We start from the raw sequence: 17,403 nt of genomic DNA on the forward strand, positions 1-17,403 counted from the left end.
CAGGAAACAGCAGAGGGAACACCCCCTATCCACATCGATGGAACAGTAGTGGAGAGGGTAGCTAGTTTTAAGTTCCTCGGCATACACATCACAGACAAACTGAATTGGTCCACTCACACTGACAGCGTCGTGAAGAAGGCGCAGCAGCGCCTATTCAACCTCAGGAGGCTGAAGAAATTCGGCTTGTCACCAAAAGCACTCACAAACTTCTACAGATGCACAATCGAGAGCATCCTGGCGGGCTGTATCACCGCCTGGTACGGCAACTGCTCTGCCCTCAACCGTAAGGCTCTCCAGAGGGTAGTGAGGACTGCACAACGCATCACCGGGGGCAAACTACCTGCCCTCCAGGACACCTACACCACCCGTTGTTACAGGAAGGCCATAAAGATCATCAAGGACATCAACCACCCGAACCACTGCCTGTTCACCCCGCTATCATCCAGAAGGCGAGGTCAGTACAGGTGCATCAAAGCTGGGACCGAGAGACTGAAAAACAGCTTCTATCTCAAGGCCATCAGACTGTTAAACAGCCACCACTAACACTGAGTGGCTGCTGCCAACACACTGTCATTGACACCGACCCAACTCCAGCCATTTTAATAATGGGAATTGATGGGAAATGATATAAATATATCACTAGCCACTTTAAACAATGCTACCTTATATAATGTTACTTACCCTACATTATTAATCTCATATGCATATGTATATACTGTACTCTACATCATCGACTGCATCCTTATGTAACACATGTATCACTAGCCACTTTAACTATGTCACTTTGTTTACTTTGTCTACACACTCATCTCATATGTATATACTGTACTCGATACCATCTACTGTATGCTGCTCTGTACCATCACTCATTCATATATCCTTATGTACATGTTCCTTATCCCCTTACACTGTGTATAAGACAGTAGTTTTGGAATTGTTAGTTAGATTACTTGTTGGTTATCACTGCATTGTCGGAACTAGAAGCACAAGCATTTCGCTACACTCGCATTAACATCTGCTAACCATGTGTATGTGACAAATAAAATTTGATTTGATTTGATTTTGATTTGAAGCTAGCCGTTTCACATCCGTTACACTCACCCCCCTTTTGACCTTCCTCCTTTTTCCGCAGCAACCAGTAATCCGGGTCAACAGCATCAATGTAACAGTATAATTTTAAACCGTCCCCTCGCCCATACCCGGGCGCGAACCAGGGACCTTCTGCACACAACGACAACAGTCACCCACGAAGCATTGTTACCCATCGCTCCACAAAAGGGAAACACTATTTCAAGGTCTCAGAGCAGGTGACGTAACTGATTGAAACGCTATTTAGCGCACACCGCTAACTAAGCTAGCCATTTCACATCCGTTACACTCACCCCCCCCTTTGACCTTCCTCCTTTTTCCGCAGCAACCAGTAATCCGGGTCAACAGCATCAATGTAACAGTATAATTTTAAACCGTCCCCTCGCCCATACCCGGGCACTAACCAGGGACCTTCTGCACACATAAACAACAGTCACCCTCGAAGCGTCGTTACCCATCGCTCCACAAAAGCCACGGCCCTTGCAGAGCAAGGGGAAACACTACTTCAAGGTCTCAGAGCAAGTGACGTAACCGATTGAAACGCTATTTAGCGCACACCGCTAACTAAGCTAGCCGTTTCACATCCGTTACACTCACCCCCCCTTTGACCTTCCTCCTTTTTCCGCAGCAACCAGTAATCCGGGTCACGGCACCAATGTAACAGTATAATTTTAAACCGTCCCCTCGCCCATACCCGGGCGCGAACCAGGGACCTTCTGCACACATCAACAACAGTCACCCACGAAGCATCGTTACCCATCGCTCCACAAAAGCCACGGCCCTTGCAGAGCAAGGGGAAAGACTACTTCAAGGTCTCAGAGCAAGTGACGTAACCGATTGAAGCGCTATTTAGCGCGCACCGCTAACTAAGCTAGCCGTTTCACATCCGTTACAGTTACATAAGACAGAAGGTTACTTAAGGCAAAAACAAAAGGAGGGTTGTATAAACCGAATGTCCTGCAACCCAAAGGTTGCGTGTTCAAATCTCGTCATGGACAACTTTGCAACTACTTACTACTTGTTACAGTAGGTACTTTGCAACTACTTAGTTAGCTAACCTGTCCCCTAACCCTTCCCCTAACTCCTAACCTTAACCCCTAGCCTAGCTAACGTTAGCATTAGACACAACTTAGTGGAATTTGTACCATATCATGTGTTCAAACTCGTAATCTCAAAACTTTCTAATTGTAATTAGTAACATATCATACAAAATGAATGATGGACATCCACATATTAATATATAACAATGAAATGTAACATACCATACTAAATGAAAACGTGAATACAACTGTAAATACATAATGCTCCATGCATACATGCTGTATGCTACAGTAGAAACAACAACATGATATACAGAAAATAAGGCACGTACTTTGATAGGAACGCACACATTATTATTGTTATTATTTGTTAGGAAAACAACAATGAAGGCAATGCGAGCGCCAGCCAGAAAATGTGTTAGGGGAAAAATGTTTGTGCAAGACTACAGAAATGTCTGCTTACTTGATCTACGAAAACACTGGGAAAGTGCTTGGGCTCTCCTTGAAGAGGCAAGTTTGTCTGACTCAGTAATGCCTCAAACATAAATTGCCTGCAACAGCGAAATGGGATACTTCTATGTGAATTAATGAGGAGGCCGGGAACACACCTCAATTCAAACTGTTGTTAGAAAATAAAACTTGTTAGAAAATAATTAAAAATGTACAGGTTGAAACATAACCTGCCCTGCCTGCTGTAGGCTAACTGTCCTGTTGCGTAACAATCACATTTTGTAACAGTGAGTGCATTCTGACATCACTTGCATAAAACAACTCAGGCTGGGGCGACCGTTAGAGATATGTGGAGCGTGAAAGTACCAACAAACGGGTGTGATCGTTCTATAGTGGTTCCTGTTGTGTATGATCAAACCGGTGTGATTAGAACGCTTATATAGAACGTCCATTTTTCGATTGACACAACAATCAGCATTTGAGCTGGCCATACTTTTCTTTTCATAGAAACATTTTGCACAAGTCCACTGGCTACAGGTTATCTACAAGTCTCTGCTAGGTAAAGCCAAGCCTTATCTCAGCTCACTGGTCACCATAGCTGCACCCACTCGTAGCACGCGCTCCAGCAGGTATATCTCACTGGTCACCCCCAAAGCAAATTCCTCCTTTGGTCGTCTTTACTTCCAGTTCTCTGCTGCCAATGACTGGAACGAACTGCAAAAATCTCTGAAGTTGGAGACTCATATCTCCCTCACTAAACGTTAAGCACCAGCTGTCAGATCACTGCACCTGTACATAGCCCATCTGTAAAGAGCCCATCTTTCTACCTACCACATCCCCATATTTTATTTATTTACTTATCTTTCTCCTTTGCACCACAGTATCTCTACTTGCACATCCAACTTCTGCACATCTACCATTCCATTGTTTTAATTGCTATATTGTAATTACTTTGCCACCATGGCCTATTTATTGCCTTAACTCCCTTATCTTACCTCATTTGCACTCACTGTATATAGACTTTTATTTTTATTTTTTCTACAGTATTATTGACTATGTTTTGTTTATTCCATGTGTAACTCCGTATTGTTGTATGTGTTGAATTGCTATGCTTTATCTTGGCCAGGTCGCAGTTGCAAATGAGAACTTGTTCTCAACTAGCTTACCTGGTTAAATATAGGTGAAATAAAAAAATAAAAATCAAACACAGTCCTTACAAGTTATGTCCAGACTGTGACCAGTTTATTTTTTGGATGCATTATAAAGACATTCACAGAAGTAGCTACAGCATAACACAATCATCCATAGCTAATAGCAACTACTATACATAATTAATCACATCACGGGTGAGCTCACCATTGATTGAAATAATTGAGTGAAACACTTTCTAGAAATCGAAAGAAATCCGAGGATGGGTAGCTTGTATGCATGTTGAAGGGGGTGTGTCGTCTACGATTATCCACTTCCTGTCACGACTCCCACCGAAGGTGGCTCCCCTTCCCGTTTGGGTGGCGCTCGGCAGTTGTCGTCACCGGCTTACTAGCTGGCACTGATTCTTTTCTCCACCTTGTCTGTTTATTGTCTTACATCTGTTGTGTATTTGCTGATTAGTTGGGCTTTAGTAGCCAGCCGGCCCGCCTGCTCTTTGTGCGGGATTGTTTTGTGTAACTTGTGTGCACGTCTCTGGATTACGTGTTTCCCATTTCATGGGTTTTGCTGGACAGTTTAAGTCCCCGTGTTTGGGGCATTTGTTTTGTTGTACGCCCTGTGTTTTCGTGGGATTGGCTTATGTTCGCCGTTTTGTGCATTAAATTAGCCCTACCCTGAACTCTCTGCTTCCTGCACCTGACTTCTCACCCACTACACCCAGAACGTTACACTTCCCTTCATTAACTTCCAGAAGTTTACCTGAAAGATGACTGAACCATTCCTTCACCTTAGTAAAACATCTTTGGTCTGACAGATTACGTGACACCCAGAATGCATTGTAAAATGTCATCAAACATGGTGCCACACATAACTAGCAAATATTTAGTACAACCTTCAAAAGTATTGTACACACATAGGTGTACATCACAATAGATGCAATAATCGGAATGCATTATTTGGCACAACTACTTGAAAACTGTAAATACATTATGCTACATACATACATACATACATACTGTATGCGCCTACACTAGAAATGACAACACAATATAGTGGTGTGGGGGCTGTACTTTAGCAAAGTGGGTGGGGTTATATCCTTCCTGTTTGGCCCTGTCCGGGGGTGTCCTCGGATGGGGCCACAATGTCTCCTAACCCCTCCTGTCTCAGCCTCCAGTATTTATGCTGCAGTAGTTTGTGTCGGGGGGCTAGGGTCAGTTTGTTATATCTGGAGTACTTCCCCTGTCCTATTCGGTGTCCTGTGTGAATCTAAGTGTGCGTTCTCTAATTCTCTCCTTCTTTCTTTCTCTCTCTCGGAGGACCTGAGCCCTAGGACCATGCCCCAGGACTACCTGACTGTCACAATTATGAGTGAAGAGGTGTGGAGTCAGGCGCAGAGAACAAAGATGTGGGAAAAACAACACGCTTTAATGTCCCGAAACACAACATGTACAAAGTGAAAACACAAATGAACAGAAATATAACCGGACAGCGTGAAACCCAAAATGCAACAAAAATACACTCAACCAACAAAACAGACGAACAAGCCCGCACGAAACAGAAGCGGGCTAAACAGACTATATATACCCTATCCTAACAACCAAACTAGAAACAGGTGCTACCAATTAGACAAAACTAAACGAACACAGAACAACGGATCGGCGATAGCTAGTAGACCGGCGACGACGACCGCCGAGCGCCACCCGAACAAGAAGGGGAGTCACCTTCAGTAATATTCGTGACAGTACCCCCCTCCTGACGCGCAGCTCCCGCAGCGCGCCGACGTCGGCCTCGGGGACGACCCGGAGGCCGAGGCGCTGGGCGATCCGGGCGGAGGCGATGAAATTCACTCAACATGGATGGGTCTAGAATATCCCTTGCCGGAACCCAGCACCTCTCCTCCGGACCGTACCCCTCCCAGTCGACGAGGTACTGCAAGCCTCTCACCCGGCGTCTCGAGTCCAGAATAGCTCGTATCTTGTACGCTGGGGACCCCTCGATGTCCAGAGGGGGTGGAGGAACCTCCGGTACCTCATTCTCCTGCATGGGACCAGCTACCACCGGCCTGAGAAGAGACACATGAAATGAGGGGTTAATACTATAATACGAAGGAAGTGATAATCGATAACAAACCTCATTTATTCTCCTCAGGACTTTAAATGGCCCTATACACTGCGGACCCAGCTTCCGGCAGGGCAAGTGGAGAGGCAGGTTACGGGTCGAGAGGCAGACCCTGTCCCCAGGTGCAAACACGGGGGCCTCACTGCGGTGATGGTCAGCGCTCTTCTTCTGCCTTATACTAGCTTGGCGTAATGACTCCTGGACTGCCCTCCAGGTCTCCTTAGAGAGCTGTACCCACTCCTCCACCGCAGGAGCCTCAGTCTGGCTCTGATGCCACGGTGCCAAGACCGGCTGGTACCCCAACACGCACTCAAATGGTGACATGTTGGTAGAAGAGTGGCTTAGTGAATTCTGGGCTATTTCTGCCCAGGGAATATATCTCGCCCACTCGCCTGGCCGGTCCTGGCAATACGACCGCAGAAACCTACCCACCTCCTGGTTAACTCTCTCCACCTGGCCATTACTCTCCGGGTGATACCCTGAGGTAAGGCTGACGAGACCCCCAGACGTTCCATAAATGCTCTCCAAACACGGGAGATAAATTGGGGGCCCCGATCAGAAACTATATCCTCGGGCACCCCGTAGTGCTGGAAGACATGGGTGAAAAGAGCTTCCGCAGTCTGTAGGGCCGTAGGGAGACCAGGCAATGGGATAAGACGGCAGGACTTAGAGAACCGATCCACAACGACCAGGATAGTAGTGTTACCTTGAGAGGGGGGAAGGTCAGTAAGAAAATCCACCGAAAGATGGGTCCACGGCCGTTGTGGAACGGGAAGAGGTTGTAATTTACCTCTAGGCAGGTGTCTAGGAGCCTTACTCTGGGCGCACACCGAACAGGAGGAAATATAGAATCGCACATCCCTCCTCAAAGTGGGCCACCAGTACTTCCTCTCAAGACCTCTCACGGTCCTATAAACACCTGGGTGACCTGACGAGGGTAGACAATGAGCCCATCGAATCAATTGATCACGAACAGCCAGCGGCACGTACCTACGACCCTCCGGACACTGTGGAGGCGTAGGTTCCCCCCTTAGTGCCCGCTCGATGTCCGCGTCCACATCCCATACTACCGGTGCCACCAGCTTAGCTGCCGGAATGATGGGAGTAGGATCGATGGACCTGTCCTCAGTGTCATAGAGTCTTGACAGCGCGTCAGCCTTAGTGTTGAGGGAACCTGGTCTATATGAGACAGTGAAACGAAATCTGGTGAAAAACATGGCCCACCTTGCCTGACGAGGATTCAGTCTCCTAGCTGATCGGATATACTCCAGGTTACGATGGTCAGTCCAGATAAGGAAAGGGTGCTTAGCCCCCTCAAGCCAGTGTCTCCACACCTTCAGGGCCTTAACCATAGCCAACAACTCCCTATCCCCCACATCATAATTCCGCTCCGCTGGCCCGAGTTTCTTAGAAAAAAAGGCACAGGGGCGGAGCTTCGGTGGCACACCCGAACGCTGTGAGAGCACAGCTCCAACCCCAGCCTCGGATGCATCCACCTCTACTATAAACGCAAAAGAAGGGTCCGGATGTGCCAACACCGGCGCCTTAGTAAACATCACCTTCAACTTATGAAAAGCTCTGTTCGCCTCTGCTGACCACTGTAAACGCACCAGTCCCCCCTTCAGCAGTGAGGTAATAGGGGCAGCTACCTGACCAAAACCCCGGATAAACTTCCGGTAGTAATTGGCAAATCCCAAGAACCGCTGCACCTCCTTTACCGTGGTCGGAGTCGGCCAATTACGCACGGCCTTAACGTGGTCACATTCCATTACCAAACCAGAGCTGGAAATACGATAAGCCAGGAAGGAAACTGATTGTTTAAAAACTCACATTTCTCCGCCTTCACATACAGGTCATGCTCCAGCAGTCGTCTAAGAACTTTACGCACAAGAGATACATGCGCAGTGCGTGTAGCGGAGTAGATCAAAATATCGTCAATATAAACCACTACACCCTGTCCGTGCAGGTCTCTGAGTATTTCATCCACGAAGGATTGAAATATAGCTGGAGCATTCTTTAAACCGTATGGCATGACGCGATACTCATAATGGCCCGACGTAGTGCTAAATGCAGTTTTCCACTCATCTCCCTTCCGAATACGCACCAAATTATAAGCACTCCTGAGATCCAGTTTAGTGAAGAACTGCGCTCCGTGAAATGATTCCACTACTGTAGCAATGAGAGGTAGTGGGTAACTAAAACCCACTGTGATGGAATTTAGACCTCTATAATCAATACACGGACGCAAACCACCATATTTTTTCTTCACAAAAAAGAAACTCGAAGAGACAGGTGACATGGAGGGCCGAATGTACCCCTGTCCCAGAGCCTCGGTGATATAATTTTCCATAGCCACCTTCTCCTCCTGAGACAAAGGATACACATGACTCCTGGGAAGTGCAGCGTTAACCTGGAGATTTATCACGCAATCCCCCTGCCTATGGGGTGGTAATTGGGTCGCTTTCTTTTTACTGAAAACGATAGCCAAATCATCATACTCAGCTGGAATGCGCACAGTGGAAACCTGGTCTGGACTCTCCACCGTTGTAGCACTGATGGAAACCCCTACACACCTGCCTGAACACTCATCAGACCACCTCTGTAGAGTTCCCTGTTTCCACGAAATCGTAGGATTATGAATAGCCAACCAGGGAATCCCCAGAACAACTGGAAACGCAGGTGAATCGATAAGGAACAAACTAATTCGCTCCTTGTGATTCCCCTGCGTAATCATCTCCAACGAAATTGTGGCTTTCTTCACCAGCCCTGACCCTAATGGTCGACTATCTAAAGAGTGCACGGGAAAAGGGGGGTTTACTTTTACTAACGGAATCCTCAACCTCTGAGCGAGTCCGCGATCTATAAAGTTTCCAGCTGCGCCTGAATCTACCAGTGCCTTATGCTGGAGAGATGGAGAATAATTTAGGAAACAAATTAATAGAAACATGTGACCAACAGGAAACTCTGGGAGAGTGTGGTGCTTACTCACCTGGGGTGACCGATGAGTGTTCCGCCTGCCCTCATGATTCCCAGATGAATTCCTCCAGCACCGACCAGACGTGTGCCCTCTCCGGCCACAACTGGTACAGGAGGAGCTTCCTCCTCCGATCTCCCTTGATGCGGTACCTCGTAACTCCATCGGAATAGGGGCAGGAGGATCAGGAGGTAGAACTGACAAGACCCTTTCAGAACGTCCACGAGCAGCTAGCAGATGGTCCAACCGGATCGACAGGTCTATCAGTCCATCCAGGCCAAGTGTAGTATCCCGACAGGCCAGCTCCCTACGGACGTCCTCTCTCAGGCTACACCTGTAATGGTCTATCAGGGCCCCCGGTCGAACGGTGGACAGGTAGAGGTCTAATTGCAGCAGGAATCCTTGGCACTCTGTCGCTGTTCCATCGTATTTCCTCTGAGGCGTCATGAGCAGAGCGCTGGAACCGGATCCAGATGGGGCAGATGGTAGAGTTGCTGGTGGGAGGGTCGGTGGAGTAGTAGGGAAACCATTCCTCTCCCAACGATCCATCCTCTCCATCATCCGTTCCATCGCTGATCCTAGGTGATGGAGGATGGATGTGTGATGTTGGACTCTCTCCTCCATAGTGGGAAGAGGAGTGGTCGCTGCTCCTGCTGACTCCATATCGTGGTGCGGGCTTCTGTCACAATTATGAGTGAAGAGGTGTGGAGTCAGGCGCAGAGAGCAAAGATGTGGGAAAAACAACACGCTTTAATGTCCCGAAACACAACATGTACAAAGTGAAAACACAAATGAACAGAAATATAACCGGACAGCGTGAAACCCAAAATGCAACAAAAATACACTCAACCAACAAAACAGACGAACAAGCCCGCACGAAACAGAAGCGGGCTAAACAGACTATATATACCCTATCCTAACAACCAAACTAGAAACAGGTGCTACCAATTAGACAAAACTAAACGAACACAGAACAACGGATCGGCGATAGCTAGTAGACCGGCGACGACGACCGCCGAGCGCCACCCGAACAAGAAGGGGAGTCACCTTCGGTAATATTCGTGACACTGACATGATGACTCCTTGCTGTCCCCAGTCCACCTGGCCATGCTGCTGCTCCAGTTTCAACTGACCTGAGCCCTAGGACGTGGCCCCAGGACTACCTGACATGATGACTCCTTGCTGTCCCCAGTCCACCTGGCCATGCTGCTGCTGCAGTTTCAACTGTTCTGCCTTACTATTATTCGACCATGCTGGTCATTTATGAACATTTGAACATCTTGGCCATGTTCTGTTATAATCTCCACCCGGCACAGCCAGAAGAGGACTGGCCACCCCACATATGCTCTCTCTAATTCTCTCTTTCTTTCTCTCTCTCGGAGGACCTGAGCCCTAGGACCGTTCCCCAGGACTACCTGACATGATGACTCCTTGCTGTCCCCAGTCCACCTGACTGTGCTGCTGCTCCAGTTTCAACTGTTCTGCCTTATTATTATTCGACCATGCTGGTCATTTATGAACATTTGAACATCATGGCCATGTTCTGTTATAATCTCCACCCGGCACAGCCAGAAGAGGACTGGCCACCCCACATAGCCTGGTTCCTCTCTAGGTTTCTTCCTAGGTTTTGGCCTTTCTAGGGAGTTTTTCCTAGCCACCGTGCTTCTACACCTGCATTGCTTGCTGTTTGGGGTTTTAGGCTGGGTTTCTGTACAGCACTTTGAGATATCAGCTGATGTACGAAGGGCTATATAAATAAAATTTGATTTGATTTGAATATACAGAAAATAAGGAAATGACTTTGATAGGAATGCACACATGTCCAAAGTTGTTATTTGTAAGGAAAACAACAAGGAAGTCAAAGCGAGCGCCAGCAAGAACATTTTACAATTCTAGCAAGATTCCTGTTGATAGATATAACCCCGGTTATTATGCGATTACCAGCACATATTCCTGTTGATAGATATTCCCCCGTTTATTATGCGATTACCAGCACATATTCCTGTTGATAGATATACCCCCGGTTATTATGAGATTACCAGCACATATTCCTGTTGATAGATATACCCCCGGTTATTATGCGATTACCAGCACATATTCCTGTTGATAGATATTCCCCCGGTTATTATGCTATTACCAGCACATATTCCTGTTGATAGATATGCCCCCGGTTATTATGCGATTACCAGCACATATTCCTGTTGATAGATATACCCCCGGTTATTATGCGATTACTGTCACGCCTTGGTCTTAGTATTTGTGTTTTCGTTAATTATTTGGTCAGGCCAGGGTGTGACATGGGTTTATTTTGTGGTATTTCGTATTGGGGTTTTGTTGTTATTGGGATTGCGGCTGAGTAGGGGTGTTGCATAGGTTTGGCTGCCTGAGGCGGTTCTCAATCAGAGTCAGGTGATTCTCGTTGTCTCGGATTGGGAACCGTATTTAGGTAGCCGGGGTTCACTGTGTATTTCATGGGTGATTTTTCCTGTCTCTGTGTAGTGTTCACCAGATAGGCTGTAATTAGGTTTCACGTTCCGTTTTGTTGTTTTTGTATTTTACGTTGTTTCATGTATCGTCATTTCATTCATTAAAGACATGAGTAACCACCACGCTGCATTTCGGTCCGACTCTCTTTCGACAAACGAAGAACGCCGTTACAATTACCAGCACATATTCCTGTTGATAGGTATGCCCCCGGTTATTATGCGATTACCAGCACATATTCCTGTTGATAGATATGCCCCCGGTTATTATGCGATTACCAGCACATATTCCTGTTGATAGATATGCCCCCGGTTATTATGCGATTACCAGCACATATTCCTGTTGATAGATATACCCCCGGTTATTATGCTATTACCAGCACATATTCCTGTTGATAGATATACCCCCGGTTATTATGCGATTACCAGCACATATTCCTGTTGATAGATATACCCCGGTTATTATGCGATTACCAGCACATATTCCTGTTGATAGATATGCCCCGGTTATTATGCGATTACCAGCACATATTCCTGTTGATAGATATGCCCCCGGTTATTATGCGATTACCAGCACATATTCCTGTTGATAGATATACCCCCGGTTATTATGCTATTACCAGCACATATTCCTGTTGATAGATATGCCCCCGGTTATTATGCGATTACCAGCACATATTCCTGTTGATAGATATGCCCCCGGTTATTATGCGATTACCAGCACATATTCCTGTTGATAGATATTCCCCCGGTTATTATGCGATTACCAGCACATATTCCTGTTGATAGATATACCCCCGGTTATTATGCTATTACCAGCACATATTCCTGTTGATAGATATACCCCTGGTTATTATGCGATTACCAGCACATATTCCTGTTGATAGATATACCCCCGGTTATTATGCAATTACCAGCACATATTCCTGTTGATTGATATACCCCCGGTTATTATGCGATTACCAGCACATATTCCTGTTGATAGATATACCCCCGGTTATTATGCGATTACCAGCACATATTCCTGTTGATAGATATGCCCCGGTTATTATGCGATTACCAGCACATATTCCTGTTGATAGATATGCCCCCGGTTATTATGCGATTACCAGCACATATTCCTGTTGATAGATATACCCCCGGTTATTATGCTATTACCAGCACATATTCCTGTTGATAGATATGCCCCTGGTTATCACACAATGAGACGCAAAGAAAAGTGACGTTGTATCAACAACCTGCGGCCTACTCAAGTTTTTCACTACTGCAGATTGTTTGTAGACTGAGAGTGATGTGGAAAGCATACGCTGGTCACCTTAGATATATATCCAGCAGGTGCGTGCTGTGTTATATGCTGAGGGTTGTTTTCCTAATATCTTTATCCATTGAATATTTGTGATTTTAGGCTATGACCGGTTAGTGTGAAATGTATAATTGTCACACCCTGACCATAGTTTGCTTTGTATGTTTCTATGTTTTGGTTGGTCAGGGTGTGAGCTGAGTGGGCATTCTATGTTACATGTCTAGTTTGTCTAGTTCTATGTTTGGCCTGATATGCTTCTCAATCAGAGGCAGGTGTTCGTCATTGTCTCTGCCCCGAGGCGCCAGACCCCCTCTGCCCCGAGGCGCCAGACCCCCTCTGCCCCGAGGCGCCAGACCCCCTCTGCCCCGAGGCGCCAGACCCCCTCTGCCCCGAGGCGCCAGACCCCCTCTGCCCCGAGGCGCCAGACCACCTCTTGCCTGAGGCGCCAGACCCCCTCTGCCCCGAGGCGCCAGACCCCCTCTGCCCCGAGGCACCAGACCCCCTCTGCCCCGAGGTGCCAGACTCCCTCTGCCCCGAGCAGCTGCCCCTCTGTCCCGAGCAGCTGCCCCTCTGTCCAGTGGGGTCTTTAAGTAGGGTCGCCGTGGTTCGGAGGCCACGGAAGCGGAATAGGTGGGGGACTAAAACTATGGTGAAGTGGGGACCAGGTCCAGCAACAGAGCCGCCACCGCGGGGGGGGCTGGCTGTCACACCCTGACCATAGTTTGCTTTGTATGTTTCTATGTTTTGGTTGGTCAGGGTGTGAGCTGAGTGGGCATTCTATGTTACATGTCTAGTTTGTCTAGTTCTATGTTTGGCCTGATATGGTTCTCAATCAGAGGCAGGTGTTCGTCATTGTCTCTGATTGGGAACCATATTTAGGTAGCCTGTTTGGTGTTGGGTTTTGTGGATGATTGTCCTTGTTACTGTCTCTGTGTTACTTTGCACCAGTATTAGGCTGTTTCGGTTTTCGTGGTACGTTTATTGTTTTTGTATTTGATTCGTGTTTACTTTGTTTCATTAACCTCTTACCTCCACCCGACATGCAGGCGTCCCATCTAGATATCTGGAAATGCGCTACGCTAAATGCTAATAGTTCTCCTTAAAACTCAAACGTTCATTAAAATACACATGCAGGGTACTGAATTAAAGCTACACTCGTTGTGAATCCAGCCAACAAGTCATATTTTTAAAATGCTTTTCGGCGAAAGCATGAGAAGGTATTATCCGATAGCATGCAACACCCCTAAAGACCCGCAGGGGACGTAAACAAAATAATTGGCATAGTCGGCGCTACACAAAATGCAGAAATAAAATATAAAACATTCATTACCTTTGACCATCTTCTTTGTTGGCACTCCTAGATGTCCCATAAACATCACTATTGGGTCTTTTTTTCGAATAAATCGGTCCATATATAGCCTAGATATCGATCTATGAAGACTGTGTGATCAAGGAAAAAAACAGCGTTTTATAACGCAACGTAATTTTTTTTAATGAAAAAAGTTGACGATAAACTTTCACAAAAAACTTCAAAATACTTTTGTAATGCAACTTTAGGTATTAGTAAACGTTAATAATCGATCAAATTGATCACGAGGCGATGTATATTCTATAGCTGTACGTCTTGAAATAATGTCCGGATATATCTCAACCAAAATATCCGGTCGGAGACCGGAAGAAATGGGCTGCCTCTTGTCCGTTTGACCAAGGAACTAATCCTAGGCAAATGACGTGAAACGCACGTTCTGTTATAGTCACAGCCGTGATTTAACCAGCTGTAGAAACGTCTGAGTGTTTTCTATCCACACATACTAATCATATGCATATACTATAATCCTGGCATGAGTAGCAGGGCGCTGAAATGTTGCGCGATTTTTAACAGAATGTTCGAAAAAGTAGGGGGTAGGATCAACAGGTTAAACATGGATTGCAATAGCCACGCCGCATTTTGGTCCGCTTCTCCTTCACCACAGGAAAACCTTTACAATAATGTATTTGTTATTGGTATATTGGCTTTTTAGAAGTAATGATTATAGATTAAATTCATGTTCAGTTAGACCCTATGCCTCGTTTGGAGTCAGTGGTGTGTATTCATGGATGCCAAGGGAAGCCAGGCTTCTCCAAATATTTGACCAATAAAAAATGTCAATGATAAAATGTATCTTTCATCTCTCTGTGTTTTCATAATTTCCCTTCAATTTGCAAGTGGCTGAATCTCACCTGAGAAATCATCCGAATGAGGGAAACAGTGCCCCTCTGTCTCAGTATGTGTAACACATGTTTCTGACACTGTCTGAACCAAAAGAGTATGACATGTTGCCGCTGTAGCATTTGATTGATTGATGCCAGAAAGCATTTGGCCTCCCTTGATAAAAAAAAAAAACGTCTGAAAAAATTAGTCAATCAGTATTGAGCTGAGCTCAACTGGGTTGTCCTGGCACAGCAAAACGCCCCCTCAAAGGGGAGGCCAGTTTGGATTTGGCTTCAAGCCAATCAAATCACATCCAACGCAATGTAATTCTCAGAAAAACGTGTCGGTCTCTGGTCTACTTATGTTGTTATCCTGCAGAAGCTAGCTTTCTAAATCGTCCTTTTCCTAATCCATGGATGGAGATGGGGATTTGGACTTGTTGTTTTGACTTAGATGCAGACTATGCTCACGTTAACTATACTGAACAAAAATATAAACGCAACATGTAAAGTGTTGGTCCCATGTTTCATGAGCTGAAGTAAAATATCCCAGAAATGTTTCATACAAACACAAAGCTTATTTCTGTCAAATTTTGTGCACAAGATTGTTTACATCCCTGTTAGTATGTATCCTTTGCCAAAATAATACATCCACCTGACAGGTGTGACATATTAAGAAGCGGATTAAACAGCATGATCATTACACAGGTGCACCTTGTGACAGGGACAATAAAAGGCCACACAACACAATGCCACAGTTTTGAGGGAGCGTGCATTTGGCATGCTGACTGCAGGAATGACCACCAGAGCTGTGACCAGATAATTTAATGTTAATTTCTCTACGTAGTTTTAGAGAATTTGGCAGTACGTCCAACCGGCCTTACAACCACAGACCACGTTTATCCATGCCAGCCCAGGACTTCCACATCCGGCTTCTTCACCTGCGGGATCGTCTGAGGCCAGCCACCCGGACAGCTGATGAAACTGTGCATTTGGACAACAGAAGCATTTCTGCACAAACTGTCAGAAACCGCCTCAGGGAAGCTGTGTGCTCGTCGTCCTTACCAGGTTATTGTCCTGACTGTTTGGCGTTGTAACCCAACTTCAGTGGGCAAATGCTCACCTTCGATGGCCACTGGCACGCTGGAGAAGTGTGCTCTTTACGGATTAATTCCCGTTTCAACTGTAGCGGGTAAATGGCGTCGTGTGGGCGAGCGGTTTGCTGATGTCAACGTTGTGAACAGAGTGCCCCATGGTGAGATTATGGTATGGACAGGCATAAACTGCAGACAACAACCACAATTGCATTTTATCGATGGCAATTTGAATGCACAGAGATAACGTGACGAGATCCTGAGACCCGTTGTCGTTCCATTCATCCGCCGCCATCACCTCATGTTTCAACACGATAAAGCACAGCCCCATTTCGCAAGGATCTGTAGACAATTCCTGGAAGCTGAAATTGTTCCAGTTCTTGGCCTGGATACTCACCAGAAATGTCCCACATTGAGCATGTTTGGGATGTTCTGGACGTGTACAACAGCATGTTATAGTTCCTGGCAATATCCAGCAACTTCGCACAGCCATTGAAGAGGAGTGGGACAACATTCCACAATCAACAGCCTGATCTACTCTATGTGAAGGACATGTGTCGCGCTGCATGAGGCAAATGGTGGTCACACCAGATACTGACTGGTTTTCTTAACCACATCCCTACCTTTTTTAAAAGTATCTGTGACCAACAGATACATATCTGTATTCCCAGTCATGTGAAATTCCATATAATAGGGCCCAATTAATTTATTTCAATTGACTGATTTCCTTAAATGAACTGTAACTCAATAAAATCTTTGAAATTGTTCCACGCTGCGTTTTATATTTTTGTTCAATGTAACTTAACTGGTTCATTGTTGCCCATGTGAGGAAGTTAGGCTAGCAAGCATTTCAGCCTATGACAACAAAAACTTAAAGCATACTGTATGACAGAGCCAAAGCCAACACTTCCTTTGGCTGCTTTTCCTTCCAGTTCTCTGCTGCCAATGACTGGAACAAATTGCAAAGATCACTGAAGCTGGAGTCTTATATCTCCCTCTCTAACTTTAAGCATCAGCTGTCAAAGCAGCTTACCGATCACTGTACCTGTACACAGCCAATCTGTAAATAGCCCACCCAACTACATCATCCCCGTATTATTACTTAACCTCTTGCTCTTTTGCACCGCAGTATCTCTACTTGCACATCATCATCTGCACATCTATCACTCAAGTGTTAATGCTAAATTGTAATTATTTTGTCTCCATGGCCTTTTTATTGCCTACCTCTCTACTCTTCTACATTTGCACACACTGTACATAGATCTTTCTGTTGTGTTATTGACCATACGTTTGTTTATGTTTAACTCTGTGTTGTTGTTTTTGTCACACTGCTTTGCTTTGTTCTTAACTGTCCTACCTGGCTAAATAAAGGTGAAATAAAATAAATACAATTTTAAAAAGAGGCATATACTGTTTTGCCAACATGAAAGAGAGGAGGGTGGCATTGGGCATTCAACTAACTAGTCTACAAGTAGGTTGAGTCCCAAAAATCGTTTTTACTACACACACACAC

The sequence above is a fragment of the Oncorhynchus gorbuscha genome, linkage group LG01, assembly GCF_021184085.1.
Source record: "Oncorhynchus gorbuscha isolate QuinsamMale2020 ecotype Even-year linkage group LG01, OgorEven_v1.0, whole genome shotgun sequence".
NCBI classification, from domain to species: Eukaryota; Metazoa; Chordata; class Actinopteri; order Salmoniformes; family Salmonidae; genus Oncorhynchus; species Oncorhynchus gorbuscha.